Raw genomic sequence first — 21,850 nt, 5'->3', positions numbered from 1 at the left:
CTGTACACCAATCAAAGCGTGCCGATTATGTAATTCTGGAAAAACTAGTCCTCCAATTCCAACGAGGAGCCGGTACTTCCAACAATAAGTGCCTACTACGTTTCCAGCTGTGCTTGGCTCGTCTTGATGCTGCAGATGGGCTGTGTCCCCAATTCCCATTTTCAAACAGTCTAGACCCCTGCTTAGTGGATATGAAGTCTTCATTCTGTAATCAAGTTTGTGTAAACTATAATTCCCCCCCCCCCGCAAATGATATCTGCTAAATAATTTAGGCAGCTAATTGCGTGCCTCTAATTTTGTTCCTCATCAAATTATTCAACAAATCATGCATCCATCATTACAGCTGTTGGGTTAATAAGTTCCTTTGGAGATAAATGCTGTGGTGCACATGATAAGTGCTCAGGCATTCTTTCCATGTTGGTACAGTGCCACCTGCTGGAGGAGAGGAGCATGTGACTGGGCTGAGGTATCATAAGACAACACCCTTTTTTCAAAAAGTATTTTTCCATGCCATGTCTGCACTTTTTACTGTTTTTCCAGAATTGTTCTGTATTTTACTGTTCACTGCACCGCAACACACCCACACACGTGCACACACAAAAACACACACGTGCGCGTGACTTACCTGCATTGATACACTCCTATCAGTATAATAGATTGATTATTTGCACCCAAATATGTCCAAATGCAACATTAACTATCCAATAAATATGAACCTAATCAAATCAATAGATCACCATGAGACAACATTACAAGAATACAATATTATTTTAGCTTGTAGAATTAAAAATTTGATTAAAAAAAAAAAGTGTCCGACACATTCATATTTCATGGATTTTTTTTTACTTTTTTATGATGCCGCCATACAAAGGTACTATTAGTGGTGTTTTTAGATACTGGCCACCAGTGTTGGGTTAGTTACTGAAAACCAGTAACTAGTTACAGTTACTAGTTACTTTATTTAAAAAGAAACTCAGTTACTAACTCAGTTACTTACACCAAAAAGTAATGCGTTACTGTGAAAAGTAACTATTTAGTTACTTTTGTTTTTGTCCTTTTTTTTTTAAAGCTCCCATTAATGCCCTTTTAGCCTTCATTTCAGTACTGTCATTGCACTGGAGAATAATACAATCTGTTGATCAACTTGACATGCATTTGCATCACTGAACTCTGCTAAGCAATGTGGTCTACATACAACACACAAAGACAAAGATATGTTTCAAAGGGCCAATTTATTTCAGGCCAGAACAAATTGAAAAAACTATTTTAAATAGCTGCAACATAACATACATAAGTAACAAACAGCATAATAACAACATAGCTGTAAACCAAGGAAGTACTTTAACTTTACATACCAAAGCCTAACCAGGCGTTATTTCTCTCAAGAAATTCTGAAATAAAATCATGTCTGAAGCCCAGAACACTCTACACATTTCCCCAGTTTTAGTTTAGAGATAAGGAAAGATTGGCCTGCCCCACTAGCATCCCTCTTTTTGTTTGTGAACTTTATGTGATGTGTGATAATCAAACACCCTAGAAGTCTAGAAATAAAGAGTATATAAGAGAATTGACAGCGTGTGTGTACTATAATTCATAATAACATTGATTATGATTCAATATTTTGTTTTGAGCAATGACAGTTTGAAAAAATAAAAAACAGCTTTGTTTTATTAGTCAACATTGCAACTCTTTCTAAATTACATTTAACCTTTAAGCTTTTTTATTTCAATTTTGTTATGTTTTTTTTTATTTTAATAGTATTTTTAGAATGTGCTGTGGGCCTTTAAACATTAGCTGTGGGCTAATGCTATAGATAATAAAAAATTAAATCTGATAAATCTATCGATAAAAAGCTGAGCCTGGTGACGCATGCGCATTAACAACTCTCTCGCTCTCTCTGTCTCCGCCCCTCCCTCACGAATGCTGCTGCGCGCACCCCTCCCCTCCGTCCCTCCCCACACTCAGACACACACACAGCGCGCCTCCTCCGTGTGACACAAGAGATTCAGAAGAACGACACCGTAACTCAGATCTTCTGTTTCTAGCCGATACTACATAAAAAATAACGTAAAATAACGCAGTAACGCATCATGTAGTAACGGTAACTGAGTTACTGAATATAAAAAATAACGCGTTAGATTACTAGTTACCGCCGACACTAACGGCGTTACAGTAACGCGTTACTTTGTAACGCGTTAGTCCCAACACTGCTGGCCACATTCACAAACATTCCCTAGGGGCCAGGCAAGGATGAGGGGGAGGCCAAAAGAGGGTCTCAACCCGGGCACCGTTACCTAGAGCAGTGGTTCTCAAATTGTGGTACGATTACCACTAGTGGCTCCATCTAGTGGTACGCCAAAAGAAGTCCGTAAATGTGTTTTGTTTTTGTCGTATCAACTGTTTGATGTTGTTTGTGCATTGTGTGTAATGTTATACTGGCAAAAAATATCAATAATACTTGTTAAATAAAACCCCTGACTTGTTTTAATGAATACTTAGACCTACTGTGCTACTCTATTTTAATGTGGGTCATTATGGCGGTAATTGGAGAGCCAAGTGTTTTCTGGGGCAGTAGTTAGTTTGAGAACCACTGTCCCAGAGGAAATGTGTGTTGATTACCACACTATAGAAGATGTAAACTATTGCAACACATGTTTGCCATGACTGCTCAGTACAACATGAATAAAGCAACAAGACAAAGTTGGTAGAGTGGCTGTGCCAGCAATCGGAGGGTTGCTGGCTACTGGGGTTCAATCCCCACCTTCTACCATCCTAGTCACGCCCGTTGTGTCCTTGGGCAAGACACTTCACCCTTGCTCCTGATGGGTGCTGGTTAGCGCCTTGCATGGCAGCTCCCTCCATCAGTGTGTGAATGTGTGTGTGAATGGGTGAATGTGGAAATACTGTCAAAGCGCTTTGAGTACCTTGAAGGTAGAAAAGCGCTATACAAGTATAACTCATTTATCATTATCATTTATTAAAGTAATAATGCCAGTTAACTTCTGTTTACACTTGAAATAAAGTTACAATTCATACGCCTCTTCTCTTTACACCTCTTTAATATGTCATCTTTTATGTAACTGTTATGTCATACAGCCGCTATTTTCTTTTTACACTTGACAATCTTAAAATGTTACTTAAAACGGCCTTATGGATTTTTTATATTATCAATAGGAAAAATGCATTCTAAATCTCAACAGGTGCACAAACAACTGGATGAACCTTGCATGTACCACTGGTAAAGTTAAGTTAAGTTAAAGTACCCATGATTGTCACACACACACTAGGTGTGGCGAAATTATTCTCTGCATTTGACCCATCACCCTTGATCACCCCCTGGGAGGGGAGGGGAGCTGTGAGCAGCAGAGGTGGCCGCGCCCGGGAATCATTTTTGGTGATTTAACCCCCAATATGCTCTAAAGCAGTATTTATTGACCATAGGGTCGCTAGCACCCCTGTGAGGGCCGGCAAAAAAATGGTCTGTATGGTGCACAGTTGTAATACACTTTTCCGCCACTTGTTGTAGTAATGACAATATCAAACAAACAGAAGTCTGGGGCCGTACTTAGTGCCATTTTACACTTAAGTCCTGAGAATTTGTGAAATTTAGTCCTACTCTCAAACTTAAGAATAAAAGCTTTTTATCAACGTTCTTAAGTCTAAGAATCACTCCTACTCTCCACGATATTTAAGAGACCTTCAGAGGTGTCTTAAGTGGTTAGGAGTTGCCAGCAGGGGATGGCACTGAGGCGAGAGAGACGTGCGCGAACGTTCAGGGAGCGGAACTATGTCCTGGATTTTTTTGATGACGAGCAGCTGATCAAACGGTATCGTTTAGACAGAGCGGGTATTATTTTTGTCACAGATTTAATACTTTTCGATTCCTTGTTGATTTCTGCATGTGGCTGCAGTGGGCTAGTATATATAGAGCCACCCACACCAGTTTCAAATTAGTTGCCTAATTAATGAATTGGAAAGAAAATGTTATGAGAGTAGCGTATGTGTGTGGCTGTGAGGTGAGTGACGTCAGTGAGTGTGTGGGCGAGAGAAGAGAGGGAGCGGTAGCGTGAGTGCCGGCGGGGACTAGTTTGTTTTGTATTATTTTGTAGTTTATTGTCAAAATATACACTCCCATTGTCCACTTAAATATTTCCAAGATATTTCTTTATTCTTAGACAACGGATTCCCTTCCGTGATTGGTCATTTCTATGGACACAGAAATGACGTCATCTAAAATTCCGTTTACGGCACATAGTAATGTCGTAATTCAGCTCTGAGTGTGACACTTAAGATTCAGTCCTACACTTCGCTGAAAGTGTGAGTAAGACGCTTGATAACTAACTTTTAAGTGCAGCTTTCAGCGAAGAATTTATTTACTCTTAAGTCAACTCTTAGCAGACTTCTTAGGAGTAATTCTAAGAAGCTTGATAAGTACGGCCCCTGGAGCTTAAGTTACAAAGAAGTTTCTTAACCGCAAATATAATGACTAAAGTGATGAAGCTGTATTGTCATTTGCACTTTAATTTAGATAAGAAACATATTAATAATTTTTTAAAATTCATTTAGTTAGAATTTATTTATTTCAACTCTGCGTAATTGTATCAACACCTATTTTTCATCAGTTTATATGAGTTCAGTGGCGTGCAGTCACTAGAGGCAGGGGAGGCACGGCCTCACATGCCATCATGGAAAGAAAAAAAAAAGTAAAAAGAAAAAAAAAAAAATTAAATTGTTATATGTATCCAGTGATTATACTAAAGTTATTTTCCATTTAAAGTCACTGCGTTGTGCCTCAACATGGATTGTGCGCAATGACTCGGCTAACTGCTGGCCTGCTGTGCAGTGAGACCGTATTGCTATATGAATTATATTATACATTTCCATAGTTTAGTTAGCTGAGGTGTACAGTGTATTTTGTCAACAACTGTATGTGTGTAAAGTGCTGAGCATTCATAAAACTGCTGCGAAGACACACTGTGTGAGGCTCGTCTCATAACCCCGCCTCCTGGTGCCAAGCACCTCCGCCGCAGAATGCACCCCCGACGGGAGCGCCGCGGCCACACCAACCAAAGCCCACACTCAAACCCTCCACGTGCAAGACCGAATCCACCCAAAAAAAGTCATTTAACAAGAAGCCAAAAAGTGCAAAAACAACAATGCTCGCGCTGCAGGAGCCACGAACGACCGCAGGGACACAACATTAGGTACACCTGCACTGCAGGTTCATATGTTTGTAAATCTGACTGTGATGATGCAGTCGTGCCTCACCAGACATTAACCTCACCGCACCACTGTATGAGTTACTTCTTTTGCAGTATATTTGATTACAGTAGTATTTATTTGGGTAATCAGCCTGGTTTATGCCTTAATAATAAACTTTGTGATTAACAAATGCTTTCATATCATTTGACAAAGTTTATTCTGTTAAACTGTAAGTAGGTTAGATATAATTATTAAATATGATTAAAGTCAAGAGCAAGATTACTAATCCAGTGTTAATATTTTAGCGGGCCCTGGAACCCTCTGTCGTGGAAAGGTTGGGCCCCGAGGTCAAAAAGGTTAAGAACCCGTTTTCTAAAGATTTATTTGATGTTGAGCATGCTGCATCCTGTTAAATAAAACAACATACATACTGAAAATACACAGTCAAAAGTGGATGCTATTGTTTTCATAAATCCTACTTGAATAGCTTGTGGCTGGCAATCAAATATTGTGATGACTTTACATAGAATCCATAGACATTTTGCATGGATTTATATCAGAGAGGGTGCTTTTTGGTACTTTTTTACACTGTAGTCAAGACTGCATCTTTCAGGTAACAGCAATAACTCCAAAATAGTCCAATGAATCCATTGCATAAAAAAACACAATAAATTCATTTATTTTGAACATACAAAAACTGTGATTAATTGTATTACGCTTCTCTCTCCAACATACTGGATGGTATAGTTTTAGGCTGACCTAGTCTTTAACAGGTACCGATGAAAGTGACTACGGCATCTTGCATTAACGCAGGATAGCAAATGAGTGGTGATGCAGGATGACTGGTTCGAGTCAAACATGTATTCAGTTAAATTTGCATAAGAGTATTCCACCAGACATATCATGATTAAAGCATCTATAAATAGATCATCTTTCAGCAGTGAGAGAGCCGGCTCTAAATGGGATGAATTGGCAGCGAGCAGTGCTATCTTCCTCCTGATGGCCCTGATAATCGTGTCTCATACTCATCTATTGATTAGATGCACGGCAGTAAAATCTCCAGCTCTGCTGCTGGAGTAGGATTAGCAACACGGCGCCATGTCTAAACTGAGGATGAGTCGGGCTTTTCTCACAAAAGATAAATGCTGTTTACTGATGCTATTATCGACAGACATCAGTAATGTGAGCTAATTGGTCACAGGACTATATTGGATGCCAAGTGTGGAATATATTGGATGTATACATTTACACTCAAATGTAGATCAATGAAAGGCAAAGGCATGGCCTTAGAAAAGAACCACAATAGTAGGTGCACTTGTATTATCATAAAAAAACAAGACCGGGATTGAAAATCCTGCCATTCCAAAAATAAGGTTATTGCAAGAAAGTAAATTATTTTAAAAAAATTGTTTTTAAATAACGAAAAATAAAAGCATACTGAAAATATAATACTAACATTCATGTATTAATAATACCGGTAATAATAATAATAATAATAATAATAATAACAACAATAATAATATTGATAATACAACATTAAGAATGATTATTATAATTCCTATACAATTATTATACTGTATAATCTTTATATATTTTTTAAATAATAAATATAATCATTAATATAATAGTTATTAGTAGGGAATTAAAAATATTATTAGTTTTATAATAATAATAATAACAATAGGTATGTTATTATTATTCTTGTAAAAACATCAATAATAATAATATTAATAATAATAATTTATGTAATAATAATTATCATTGCAACCATTATAATAATTGTTATTTTAATTACTACGACTACTAATATTTATAGTAATAATAAAACAAAAATAACAACAAGATTAATGGTGGGTATTAAAATCCCTATGACATTATTATAATATAATTATTACATTTATTTTTTACACATAATACATATTTTTATGGTTGTTATTATAAACATAAAATTGTTATTGTTGATGACAGTAATAATAATAACAATAATAACAATTGCCATTATTGTTGGTATTATTATTAGTATTGTAAAACATCCATAATAATAATAGTAATAATAATAATAATAACAGCTATTATTATTCATAGTACAATTAAATGTATTTTTTCAATTATTATGATTACCATTACACATATTAATATTATTCATATTCTTAAACTGTTTGGCACAATTTTTTATCCTGCCATTCCAAGGTTATTGCAAGAAAGTAAATTTAAAAAAACTAAACTAATAGTGCTATTACTACTACTAACATTAATAACAATAATAATTAAACTAAACACCTGCCCAATCTGAAACCAGAGGGATCTATTTTTCATCAAAAATAGCGGTTTATCAATAATATTGATTGTACTTTACAAAGATTCGGAGGTGTACTACATAATATTGTGAAATGTGTCTAATATTTTCATTACTCTATTTAGTTTCAAAAATGACAGTACAGTATGATGCGGTGCAACTTCACATCACTGCAAACTACAACTACAATAACAAACACATTGTGGAAAATGAAATAAAAATGAGTTATTTCATAGACCCCACGTGTTGATAGCATTGGATAATGCAGGCGTAACCGATATTCTGTCTGGTGAGAATTAGGCATACACTGTAGGGCACAAGGATGTTAGCTTCACATAAGAGCAGCTGTGTTTTGTTTGGCATCACAATAGTGTAAAAACGGTAGGAGACACTTACTGAGGTTACAGTCTATCCTGATACAATCTGGTGAGAAAGAGAGTGAAATGGTGAGATTAACAGAAGGAAATAAAAAAGGGAGGAGAGCATATTTCACATCCTTCATGGTACAATTCTGCAGAACATGTGAGTGCTTCTCAGAGCCCACCATCCGGGGACAGCCTCGAGAGTCTAAAGCGCCACTTTCCTCCCTCCCGCTGTGCAAATGTCATTAAGAGAAGAAACAGTGAATGGAAGGGAACATCTCAGCGTGCGCTACGGGGGAATGTAGCCGATCAATGAGCACTTTGAAAGAAGAGGTGAAACACTCGTTTCCCTCGCACTGTTACCACCTCGGATTGGGTTGCCTGGATTCGGAGAGTAGATGGCAGTTACCATGGTGATACTCGCTTTGAGGATGGTGCGGTAAAGCTGCTGTGCAAAACGCATAGACTCAGCACAATGGCCTATACATTGGAAGTGGAGGTAATGGCCACAACAGCTAAAATAACTCCACATGCTCCTGCCATGTCAGTTTATGACCTTTTTAGAGCTCACGTGTCTCTAAAACCTGTCTTTCATATCACTCACTGGACACTTCATTAGGTACCCCTCCACAATGTCACTTATTAACAGCATGTTTATAATTATGCTTCAAGTTTGCTGAATAAGATAATTCAGCTGCAGTACCACGCCAGTTTCATTTATTGTGTATATCACGTATTTGGCCCGCAGCATCAGTTCATGTGGTCTGTGAAATACTGGAACTGAATGCGTCATTAAAGTACTTATCATTTTTAATGTAATAACTCAGGTAGAAAAAAAATGGTATGTACAAACTCTAAAATAAATATTTATCTGCTTGTCACCTTGACCTATGATTTCAAAGTAAGTTATCCATCACATTGTACGGAAACAAATGTAATAATCAAATGCATAGGCAATTGTGTTTTTTTTAATTTTCTGAATCGGCTTTCAGCTGTTTACTTGTTTACAGTGAGACCTAAAAATTGCCTTTAAATATATCGGAAATTAGCTCTGCAGTTGGGGAAAAAAATGATAAATTCTGTTTATTTTTATTTTTCCAAGCTGCTGCCCCTCCCCTGAAGTCTACTGGTGCCATTTAGAGAAAATACAAATATTGAACATATTGGTCAATGAAAACCTCTCCTGATATTAAATGTTTCTTTTGGATTGTAGTACATTGTGCAGGTGTACTTAATATTTTGACATGTCAGTGTGTAAAATACAGGAGGTATAGCTAGCAGACTGAAAGACTGGATTAAAAATAATAATAATTAATTAATCAATTCATTAATTTAATTGCTATATTGTTTTTCCTAATCAAATATTTGACAATGTGTTGTTCCAAGCCAACCAAGCTCCTTCTTCACCGTTGCACTGAAGTGAGCTGAGATGTTCCCTGCTCATAGTGAGGGTCTGCATGGTGCTAATGCTTTTTGCACGTTAACTGCAGAGGAAAGAGGCGATTTGCACAACCTGCAGCCACGCTGAACCTGACACTGCGGTCAGCTGCCATTTGCCTGAGCATACAAGCGCTTAATGTCATCTAAAATCCAATATATAATTTACTTGGGCTTGAAATAGATCCCTGCTCACTAATTATTTGCATGTTGTGAATAATGAAACCCATGCAAGTGCATGAATAGGCTACATCACGTGGCTGAGAAGTGCTCTCGAGCTGTCAACCATCACAGAGCAGTGGATATAGACAGCCAGAGACCACAGTGTGAGTGTGTGAGTGTGTGTGTGTGTGTGTGTGTGTGTGTGTGTGTGTGTGTGTGTGTGTGTGTGTGTGTGTGTGTGTGTGTGTGTGTGTATGTGTGTGTGCATCAATGGCACCCCGATCCCAGCGAGACAACACTAAACGTGACGGGCCTGTGTACGTGAAGTGGCCAAGTCCGTACAATGGCCACGTGTGCGTTCTAAAGGTAATATGTGGCGGCACGTGATGATAAATGTGGTCTCTGACTGCTTTCTCCTTGAACTGCAGACAAGCCATTGAAGGGCTGAAAGAGCTGAGAGACGGTCAGACAGGACCTGACCACAGCATGAACTCAGAGAGAGAGCGAGAGAGAGAGAGAGAGAGAGAGAGAGAGAGAGAGAGAGAGAGAGAGAGAGAGAGAGAGAGAGAGAGAGAGAGAGACAGACAACAGAGTGTGAGACAGGCAGAGACAGAAAGAGAAGACCATAGTTGCTTAAAAAGGCAACAATCTCTTGTGCTATATGCCAAAAAAACTATAATAACATCACAAAGACATTTAAAATGACTTACACTCTCATTTTTAGACAATTCTGATCGTGTGAATATATATATATTTTTATTTATTTTTTATTTTTTTATTATTATTATAATTATTGAAACATTTACAATAACAGAACATAATTGCAAATTTTACATTAAAAAAATTAAGACCTCAAATGCTTAATTAATCCCGGTTGTTAAATTACTTAAAGCACAAAAACGACACGAGCAGGCGACATTTAAACTTTGTATAAATAAAATAATGCTAATGCATTGCAATGCAATAGAGCTAAAAAATGATTTACAATTTTAATCAGGAAAACTCAACTTTTTGGGGGGAATTTTGCATATTATTCACAATCCTTATGTAGGACAAATATACATGTTTTTCTTTTTTTAATGCATTCTAAATCGTAAATAAATGCGATCAAACATCCTCTTACAATGGAGCCTACGGGATCCGCTCTATTCTGCCTATTAAGCGCTTAAAAAACATTCAAACACCTCCATTAAAGTTTCATATACAGTACATGCTTTAAGTATATATGTAATGTAGTAACGGGCACATTCAAAATAACATTTAATATTTACGTATTTTGAAAATTTTAAGCATACGGCGGGCGGCGCATTAATTTAAAAAAGGCATCACAACGTTCGCTTTTTCCTTTGACAACTTTACTTATTACTATCTGCTGTCACTAGGATGCCGACTGCTTTTTCTTTTTCTTTGACTGCTGGGATGTTCCCAGATGAAAAATGACTCATAATCCTTGCGAAGAAAAAGTGGGGGTTGAACCAAGCAAAGACCAAGCGACTTTTCGTGTCTTTCTCGCCATTTCGGGGTTTAAATTGGATGCCAAAGTTGACCAACTCGTCGGAGTATGTCCTCATCCTTATACTATCAAGGTGAGAGGCATTATTTATGATCCATGATACACTTTCACCAGCTTCAAGACGAGAAAGAAGCTCACCAGTCAATCATGTCTACATAGCAGCACAAGCTAGTTACCTCTCTGTGATCACGGTGCTGCTATAAATAGTTTGTCTGCGTTAGCGCTTATAATGACAGCCGATATGGGCATCTACATCTGCTATATGATTTGCCCGAGAAGCTGGGCAGGACATTATTAAAAAAAAATATATATATATATATATATATATATATATATATATATATATATAATGACAGTATAGCTAATGCTTGGTAAATATTCAAGTCACGAAAGGTAAATGGAGTATTGTTGGCGGTTTTTGGATGGTTATAGAGAGGGATTTATAGCGGATGACAGAATAGAGGACCTCCCATTGGCTCCATTGTAAGCAGACTTGTATTTAAATTTATTTACGAGTTAAAATGCTTTTTTTTTTAAATACACCCGTCATCTTGTTTCTCATTAATGATTGTGAACGAAATTCCCCAAAAAGTGAAGTTCCCCTCCAATCACAGTGGTTGCTGTGGATTAATTTTTATCATTCAAAATTACATATCATCCATCAGTAAGCTATAATACTGTAACTATGAGTGTTGAGAAAAAACGATTCACATCTGAATTGCGATTCCTATTCATTCTGACTCTAAATCGATTAATAATTTTAGAAAATTGATTTAAAAAAATCAGTTTTAAAAATAAATTACTAGGACATCTCCGCACATACTCACTTCATGTATATAGCACCCAAGATATACTTTTGTAACTCATAACATTTTGAAAAGTTTTACAATAATTGTAATACTAAATTTAATATTGCCAGAATGGATTGAAATCGACAATCGATTCTGAATTGAAACGACACACCAAGACTCAAAATCGAGTCAAATTGTGAGTTGTTGCAAGATTCACATCCTTAATATTAATGGTGTTTCATTTTGCGCCTCAAGAAAAAGAGGGAAGTAATTAGTTAATTGATAATTAATCACCTTTAAAGGGTGACTCACTTTTAGTTTTTGGAATTTTGCCTATTGTTCACAATCTTTATGAGAGACAAGAAGACCAAAGTATTTTGTTTTTTTCCGCATTCTAACCTAAAAATCGGCTTGTTCTTGCTGGCTAGCAATGCAGCTAATGGGAGCAATCCATCCTACCTCTAAATCACTTTAAAAATGCATTCAAAAACCATCAAAAATAGTTTTTTCATTTACATTCCGTTACCTGTGTAATAACCAAACTGTAGTGACATTGTTATTGTAAGAGCGAACACTAAGGAACTCTTATTCTAGCGTAGTAAGACATTGGCGTGCTAGGGTATTAGCCGTAACAGTTAACTACGGAAAGACATAAGCTAGCTTCTACGTCAGCACGAAACACGTTTGAGTTTGTAATGCACAACATTGCGATAAGACACCAATCTGTACTGACTGAAAAACATAACCAATCATGGGACCGTATCTGTAAAGTATTAGCCCACATTTCATGTTTTGTCTGTACACAGCTAGGTCGATAGCGTATGTACTGTAGTGTACGGTGATGCATGTACCATGATCAATATAAAGTGTGACTCACTCGATGGACAGTTGTCCGTTTGGTCCAGCTGGCCGGGGATGTTTTGAGTTGATTTGGGTAAACAATCCATTAATTCGGCATAGCTTGGCTCAAAGTTCCAGATTCGCAGCGTGACCATGTCACACTCTTTCGCACTCCGTCTGCTCCAACGTTTCAGCCTCTTCTTCGTGCTCGCTTCTATTAGCAGCAGTTCATCCTCCGTATTTTTAGTTTCAAAAAGATAAAGTTATGAATCCTCATTTGTCCAAAAATAATCGTCTTTCTTGTTCGTTACCAAGTCTGCCTTGATTAGAAACCACACTCGCGTTTGATTCCGGGAGTAGGAACAATTTGGTTGTAGGAAGTCGGAAAGGACAGCTATGGAAATGGAAATAAATGCACCGAATAATACATTTTGGCTGCGCATAAAATGACCAAAATACGGAAAAAATTGTACATATTACATATTTTTATAAATGTGTCTGTTACTAAATTTTATATAGACTTGCAGTGTGTATATAAAACGTTAATGGAGGGTTATGAAGTTGTCTTAGAGGACTATTATTAGCTGCATCTTCCAAGCGTTTATCATCTTTAAAATCCTGAAAAAAAAAGACATGTGTTCTTGTCTCTCATAATCAACAATTATTCAAAGTTTATTTATATAGCCCTTAATCACAAGTGTCTCAAAGGGCTACACAAGCAACCGCGACATCCTCATGATTGTGAACAATAGGCAATATACCAAAAAAAGTGCAGTTCCCCTTTAACACCATGTACAGTCGTGGTCAAAAGTTTACATACACTTGTAAAGAACATAATGTCATGGCTGTCTTGAGTTTCCAATCATTTCTACAACTCTTATTTTTTTGTGATGGAGTGATTGGAGCACATACTTGTTGGTCACAAAAAAATTCATGAAGTTTGGTTCTTTTATGAATTTATCATGGGTCTACTGAAAATGTGACCAAATCTGCTGGGTCAAAAGTATACATACAGCAATGTTAATATTTGGTTACATGTCCCTTGGCAAGTTTCACTGCAATAAAGCGCTCTTGGTAGCCATCCACAAGCTTCTGGCAAGCTTTTGGTTGAATTTTTGACCACTCCTCTTGACAAAATTGGTGCAGTTCAGCTACATTTGTTGGTTTTCTGACAAGGACTTGTTTCTTCAGTATCGTCCACACGTTTAAGTCAGGACTTTGGGAAGGGCATTCTAAAACCTTAATTCTAGCCGGATTCAGCCATTCCTTTACCGCTTTTGACGTGTGTTTGGGGTCATTGTCCTGTTGGAACACCCAACTGCGCCCAATACCCAACCTATGGTTGTCCTGAAGAATTTGGAGGTAATCCTCCTTTTTCATTGTCCCATTTACTCTATGTAAAGCACCAGTTCCATTGGCAGCTAAACAGGCCCAAAGCATAACACAACCACCACCATGCTTGACGGTAGGGAAGGTGTTCCTGGGATTAAAGGCCTCACCTTTTCTCCTCCAAACTTATTGCTGGGTATTGCTCAATTTTTGTTTCATCTGACATCACATGGACAAAGATAAGACCTTCTGGAGGAAAGTTCTGTGGTCTTGCCAAGGGACATGTAACCAGATATTAACATTTTTCTATGTATACTTCTGACCCAGCAGATTTGGTCACATTTTCAGTAGACCCATAATACATTCATAAAATAACCAAACTATATGATTGTTTTTTTGTAACCAACAAGTATGTGCTCTAATCACTATATCACAAAAAAAAGAGTTGTAGAAATTATTGGAAACTCAAGACAGCCATGACATTACGTTATTTACAAGTGTATGTAAACTTTTGACCAAGACTGTACATGGTGTTAAAGGGGAACTGCGCTTTTTTTGGAATATTATAATTAACAAACATTTCTCAGAATTAATGTGAACCTGTTAATCATTGTGTGTTATTAAAATGCTATTTTACGATGGAAGTTGTAAAGAAAAGTCTTTCCTCAGTGTGCCAAATACTCATATTTCCCAGATAGGTTCAAACGTTGTTTGTCGTCTTCCATATTAATTTGTTAGGTTCTGCAGCCTCCCACCACCGCATAAACCATGCATTTTTTGCGAACACTACTTGCACAAACTGCCCGAAATGAGTTGCCAAAGACATTTTTTAGGATTTTGAGTCATTCTGCACTCCAGGTGGGTTATTCAGATGAATAATAATGGTGGATTAATCTGCATTAATGTGTAATTTACACCAATATCTACTATAAGTAGCGCACCCTACATTTGAAAGTGCATGCAGCGGTAGATAAACTACTGAATGCTAATCAAACGCAGCCACTGATTATCACAATCCCTAGTTATCAAAATAACCCCCAATCTGTGTGTGATGCAATTCCCTAATTGGAGCTAAATTGAATGGGAAAAAAATGAGTCCAGGAAATATCAAGAGATGTATGTCCCTTTTAAAGCAACTGTAGTTGTACAGTATGATGGTATGGGAGAATGTGACAGCAGACTAATATCAGGAGACCACCAGCTGGGGTGACTCTTCCTGCAAAAAGGTCAGCTGAGATATTATCTGCCGGCGTATCTGCTGATGCAGCATTACCCAAGTTGACCGTCAGCTTGAGTCGGCCCGCGTCCAGCTCCACGCGCAGGGTGTCTGCTGACTGCTGTGACGTGGTGGCCACCAGCAGCCCAAAGGCCCTCTGGGACATGAAACGCAGGGACACGTCCTCGGCCTCCGTGTGCAGCGTCCTGGGCAGCATCACCTTCAGGTACATGCTGCCGTCGTAGCTCACCACAGTGGCGTCTGTGCAGGGGACAGACAGCAATTTAGGCGTGAGAACCAGGCAGTGTGGAGCTCGTCTTTAGGGTATGAGGCCGTGTTTGCTTTAAGTACACATGCACTGCAGTATATCACAAAAGTAAGTGCACAGTGCATCTAGAAAGTATTCACAGCGCTTTTAAACTTTATGAAAGATAAAAAACAAAAACAAAAATCACATGTACATAAGTATTCAAAGCCTTTGCTCAATACTTTGTTGATGCACCTTTGGCAGCAATCATAGCCTCAAATATTTTTGAATAAGATGCCACAAGCTTGACACACCTATCTTTGGGCAGTTTCACCCATTCCTCTTTGCAGCACCTCTCAAGCTACAACATGTTGGATGGGAAACAGTCAGTGATGGGCAAGCTACTTGGAAAGTGTAGAAAACTATGAGCTACAAGTTACTCTCGAATAAATGTAGCTAAACTACAGGGGAAGCTATTCCCAGTGAATTGTAGCAAGCTACACTACACGCTACATCAAAGCTACACACACACACAGACGTCGCGGGGGGTGCTGGAGCCTATCCCAGCTCCAGCTTCACTTGGGCGGTACACCCTGGACATTATATATATATATATATATATATATATATATATATATATATATATATATATATATATATATATATATATATATATATATATATATATATATATATATATATATATATATATATATATATATATATATATATATATATATATATATATATATATATATATATATATATATATATATATATATATATATATATATATATAAATACGACCACCAGGATGATGCATTACGCTACAGACCCCCATTTAACGGTATTTCTAACTATCGGCCCACGTGTAAAATATCAATGTTAATGTAACTGAGAGTGTACAAATAGACCCAATAAGGGTCAATTACTTTTAACTATCTGTCATTCAGCTGGGGACACTATACAACTACCTCTAGGAGTCCCCGCACCCCACTGTATGTATTTATTTTAGTTTGCCTTTTCTGTGGCCCACTCCTATAATGTAAATAATGCCTGCAGTAAAAAAAACAAAACAAACAAACAACAGAATATCTCTATATCTTGACAAAAGAAAACAATGACTTGTGTTTTGTTTGGGACCAGTTGGTACTGGTTATGTGCAGTACAGCTTTTCATGAACTCAGTTAAACTTCATGTGTCTTCCTAAATTTGTGTTAATTGTGTCTTGTGTTGTGTGAATGAATAGAGCAGATATGATTTTGTTTTACAGAGTAAACAACTAAAAACTAAGGTTATGGACATTGTTTTCTCTAAACACAGACATATTTGTCTAAATATGGCCAAGGACACATATTATTGTGGGTTGACTGGACGTCGTCTTCATCACTAGAGGAACAATTTAATCTGCAGGAGAGAATCCCTCTGCCATTTTCAAGTATGTTTCTTTTTTTTTGGAGTCATCAGCTTGAAGCATCCCTTTCTCTCCGACTCCCTAGTTGTAATGTGACATGAGTGCGTGTGTGTTATGATTTTGATTCCTGGTTTTGATGATCTGCCTTATCTTACCTCTGATTGGCCAGTCTGTAATGTTTCGCCCTAAACTTAGCTAATTGTAACTCATCAAACGAACATCTCAGGGAATTCAATCAATCCAACTGGACTGCTTGGTTTGTCATGGAAGACGTTTCGCCGCTCATCCGAGTAGGCTTCATCAGTTCATGCTCATAGACTTAGATTGGTCAGATGTAGTCCAGCGGTTGGTGCCAAAACCCCAAATATTTATACTCCGAAAACAAGGAGGGTGAGCCTGGGCAAGGATGGTTTCGCCCTATCGTAGTGAGAAAAACAACTGTTTTAATACAAACGAGCAATTTAACTGTAAAAGCTAACGACGGTCGTTGAAGTGTAAATTCCCCTCGTTAGCATTGAGGTATGTGTGGCAGAACGATCGCTGTGGATCGACAACTACCAGTCCAAAATAGTCCGGTCTTTAGGATGCACTAGTCTCTGTATCAGGGTGTTGCCTGGTTTGAAGTATACTGGGATGTTGTGTTGGTTAAAAATTATTCTGAATTTCTCAGATAGACCTGATACATATGGTTTTTGAGTATAAATATTTGGGGTTTTGGCACCAGCCGCTGAACTAGATCATTTTAAATCTATGAGCATGAACTGATGAAGCCTACTCGGATGAGCGGCGAAACGCCTTCCACGACAAACCAAGCAGTTCAGTTGCGATCAATTGAATGGCCGAGATGACAATGACCTGGATGAATGGGAACCTTCATATACATCAACGAACACCAACCAATCATTATAGATTTTCTCCATATGTATGGAAGTTCTCCTTCGTCCAGGTCGTTGTATTTTCTCTGTATTTAAATTTATTTTTTTTGATTCGCAGTCCATTTTCTCTCTTTGTAGCTTGTAGCTTTGATGTAAGCTACCTTACTACATGGGTCTAAAAATAATTAAGCTACAGAAAATCGCTCCTCGTTCAAAAAGTAGTGACGCTACCGCCAAGCTCCTGGGACATGTAGTTAAGCTACGTAGCTTCACTACATAACATATCAACTAATGGCTGCGTGTTGACTTATCGTCAGTGAATTGTAAATCTATACAGCTTTTTAGGCTGTACATGGACTATTCTGAAGATTATATCAAAATTATTTTTTCAAGTATTATCCCATGAGCAGATATACTGTACTGCAATGTTTAATGCAATGATTCTCATTAAACATTTATGATAGTGAAGTCTTTGAATAAGCTACAATCACTTCCCAACTTTAAAATGAGACATTTTCAAGTAGTTTAGAGTGCCTATAAGATTTAAACTCTCATTTTTAGGTTTATATGTCAGTTCTAAGGTCTAATTGTATACCTTTTCAAGCATTTTATGGACAATTTTTACACTTTTTGAGCAACTCACTATAGTGGTGTAGGACATTCATTTATAAGAAAATATCTATACATCTTTATTTTAGTTTAAACAAGAAGAATACAGTTTTGTAAGAGTGGGGTCTGAAAAAAAATCCACTCTAAAGCACAACTTGTAATCGTTTTTTCTGTCTTATATAATTAAATAGTGGTGTAATTATTTCAAAATCGGTAGGTCGTGAGTTCAAACCAAAGACTATAAAAATGTGACCCATTACCTCCTTGCTTGTCACTTAGCATCAAGGGTTGAAATTGGGGGTTTAATCACCAAAAATGATTGCCGGGCACGGCCACTGCTGCTGCTCACTGTTCCCCTCACCTCCCAGGGGGTGAGGGTGATGGGTCAAATGCAGAGGATAATTTCACCACACCTAGTGTGTGTGACAATCATTGGTACTTTTTAACTTTAATATAATTTCGTGCTGTCTAATGATTTAAAAAAAAAATCTGATTAATGAAACTTTTGAATTTGGATTGCTCATTATTAATCAGAGGCTATGCCTTGATTTGTTAATTTCAATTAACTTAAAAAAGAGCCACATATTTATACACCAATGCAATTTTACTGTAAGAATGTCATGCAAGAACATTTAAAAAAGGTTTTACTTGAATGTATGTCATTTATTTGCTCAAAAACTTGGTAACAGTTATATTATATTAAGTCCAGTCGGGATGTATTTTGAAATTTTGAAACAATTATTGTAATTTTTGGGTGCAATGACAAACAAATAATATTGTCTTGTACATGATAAATGCTCTATTCTTATGTGATTAATCACATAATTTAACTCATTATTTTTGAAAGCCGCAGTATAGATGTGTATTTTTTTTCCTGTAGTGCCTAGAAAAAAAAAAGTCATTCCATTGTCCAGAAATGTTATAGATATTGACTACACAACACAATAATTAACATTTATGAGCACTTTTTCAAACCATAAAACACACCATTCATGTTTGGGATCTAAGCTCACAAAATGAAAATAAGCTTTCATTTCACAGTAAGTCCATTATTTTTTTTAAACTCACATTGCAGTTTTCATAATTTGCAGCAGATGGCAGAAAAGGCCTGAAGCATTTGTAGACGGTCATCACAAAAGCAGCATGCAATCTGATATCTGACAGTCTCAAAGTCATCACCACCAAGTGACACAAGAAGAGATGAGGGTGGTGGAGGGGATTTTACATACATACACACATTGCAATGTGGCCTCAAATAATCTGCATCAAAATGAAGAGTGAGTCACATCAATGAAGCAGCACCGTTTCCATAATAAGACACTTAAAAGCTTTGGCAATCTCATGATACTGATAATTCTTTAATACATAACTCTTGAGCTGGGATTTAGTGTCATTTAGGTATGAAATGTGGTCTAGTCCTGCCTTGTGCATGTAAATGTGGTAATAATAATACATGGATCAGGGATGGAAACTGTATAGGGTGGAACAATTAACAATATTGTGTTAACTTCTTATTTGTTAAAAAGGTAATTTGTTTTGCCCCCAATCAAAATAAGATAATAGAAACATTACATGTGTGCTGTGAATTCGAGACTGTTTGGAAGTATGTTTTACAACAAAGATGGCTGGTGTCTGTTTGTGAATAAATCATCATCTCCATCGATTCAATCTTTTTAACATTCAGTACTTACACAACATTTTAGTGTTGTCCCGATACCAATAATTTGGTACCGGTACCAAAATTATTTCAATAATTTTCGGTACTTTTCTAAATAAAGGGGACCCCAAAAAAAATTGCATTACTGGCTTTATTGTAACAAAAAATCTTAGGGAACATTAAACATATGTTTCTTATTGCAATTTAGTACTTTAATAAAATAGTGAACATACTAGACAACTTGTTTTTTAGTAGTAAGCAAACAAAGGCTCCTTAATTAGTCTGCTGACGTATGCAGTAAGATATTGTGTCATTTATATTCTATTATTTTGTCAACATTATTAAGGACAATTGGTAGAAAATGAATTATTAATCTACTTGTTCATTTACTGTTAATATCTGCTTACTTTGTCTTTTAACATGTTCTGTCTACACTTCTGTTACTGTTTCTATTCTGTGCAATCTACTAATAAAAGTTTTAATCAATCAATCAATTAGTATCAGCATATGGTCAATACTACAGTGATCAGATTAATATTTTTTCACTATCACAAAATATTTTTTTCCTCATTTTTATTACTGTTTACAAACTCAGGATATAACTCCCTGGACACAGGAGGACTTTCAGTGCGAAACCCCAAGGATTAAAATGAGTAGTAGATGATAGTCTTTTATTTTGTTTAGTTATTGTGTACTATTGACTTTGTTATTCTCTAACAACTGTATCTAATAAAATAAAATAAGGAACTTGTTTAAATAATGTGTTGATATTGTTAAACTGTTAATAGCACTCACCATAAATACATTGATCAGTATCTCTATTGGTAATCGGCTGATCTCGGCAGCATAAAACTGATCAGAATATTTCTAGTTTATGACATTAAGTTAAAATGCTTAAAAATGTACAATATTTACGATGAATATAAAAGGTTATTAGTCTGCTTTCTTGACCCATTTTCTCACTTGCTTATTGAAATGCTATCAGCCGTGTTTTGAGGTTGATCATTGAATGAACTTCCTGAAATGTCCAACTTTACATGTAATGCTGCATTTTTAGAACCACTGCAGAACATGAACTATATCATACTTGCCAACCTTGAGACCTCCAATATTGGGAGGTGGGGGTAGGGAGTGGGGGGGTGGTTGGGGGCAGGGGGCGTGGTTGGGGGCGTGGTTATTTACAGGTAGAATTCACCAACTCGAGTATTTCATATAAATATATATATATATATATATTTATATATATATATATATATGAAATACTTGACTTTCAGTGAATTCTAGCTATATATATATATATATATATATATATATATATATATATATATATATATATATATATATATATATATATATATATATATATATATATATATATATATATATATTATTTTATTTACATATAAATAAAAGAAATACTTGAATGTCAGTGTTCCGGTGGCTAACCATTAGATGGCAGTATTGTCCTGTTTAACTTCTCCGTTCATGATGAGTAATAGTATATAATTTCGGCCACCGCGTTCAATGGAGAAGTCTGTTCTACAAAATTTACAGGCAACATTCACCTTCCCCTTCGAACTGTCCTGGATGAACTGAAATTCTTGTTTCCATTCGTTTTGGAACTTGCAAGCGTATTTCTTCATCTTGCTTGTCGACGGCGTCGCCATGTGTGTGCAGTTGTGCACTCTACTCTCTAAAAGCCCTAGATGTTATGACGTCATTGGGCAGGCAAGCTGTTTATATTGTGGGAAAGCGGACGTGAGAACAGGCTGTCCCCACTCAGTCTCAGGTCCGCATTGAGCTGGAGGGGGCGTGGCCTCCAGCTCCGGCTGAATACCAGGAGTTTGTCGGGAGAAAATCTCTGCCGGGAGGTTGTCGGGAGAGGCGCTGAATACCGGGA

The 21,850-nt window shown here is 36.8% G+C and overlaps 1 pseudogene; it reads right to left on the bottom strand.

Annotated features, from left to right (window-relative positions):
- The window catches only part of LOC133650892 (neurexin-2-like), a 489,617-nt pseudogene that overhangs the window by 244,516 nt on the left and 223,251 nt on the right, over nt 1-21,850 (bottom strand).

The sequence above is a fragment of the Entelurus aequoreus genome, linkage group LG05, assembly GCF_033978785.1.
Source record: "Entelurus aequoreus isolate RoL-2023_Sb linkage group LG05, RoL_Eaeq_v1.1, whole genome shotgun sequence".
Classification (NCBI taxonomy): Eukaryota; Metazoa; Chordata; class Actinopteri; order Syngnathiformes; family Syngnathidae; genus Entelurus; species Entelurus aequoreus.
Note: the sequence above shows the minus strand (reverse complement) of the source record. Positions and strands in the feature narration are given on the sequence as shown.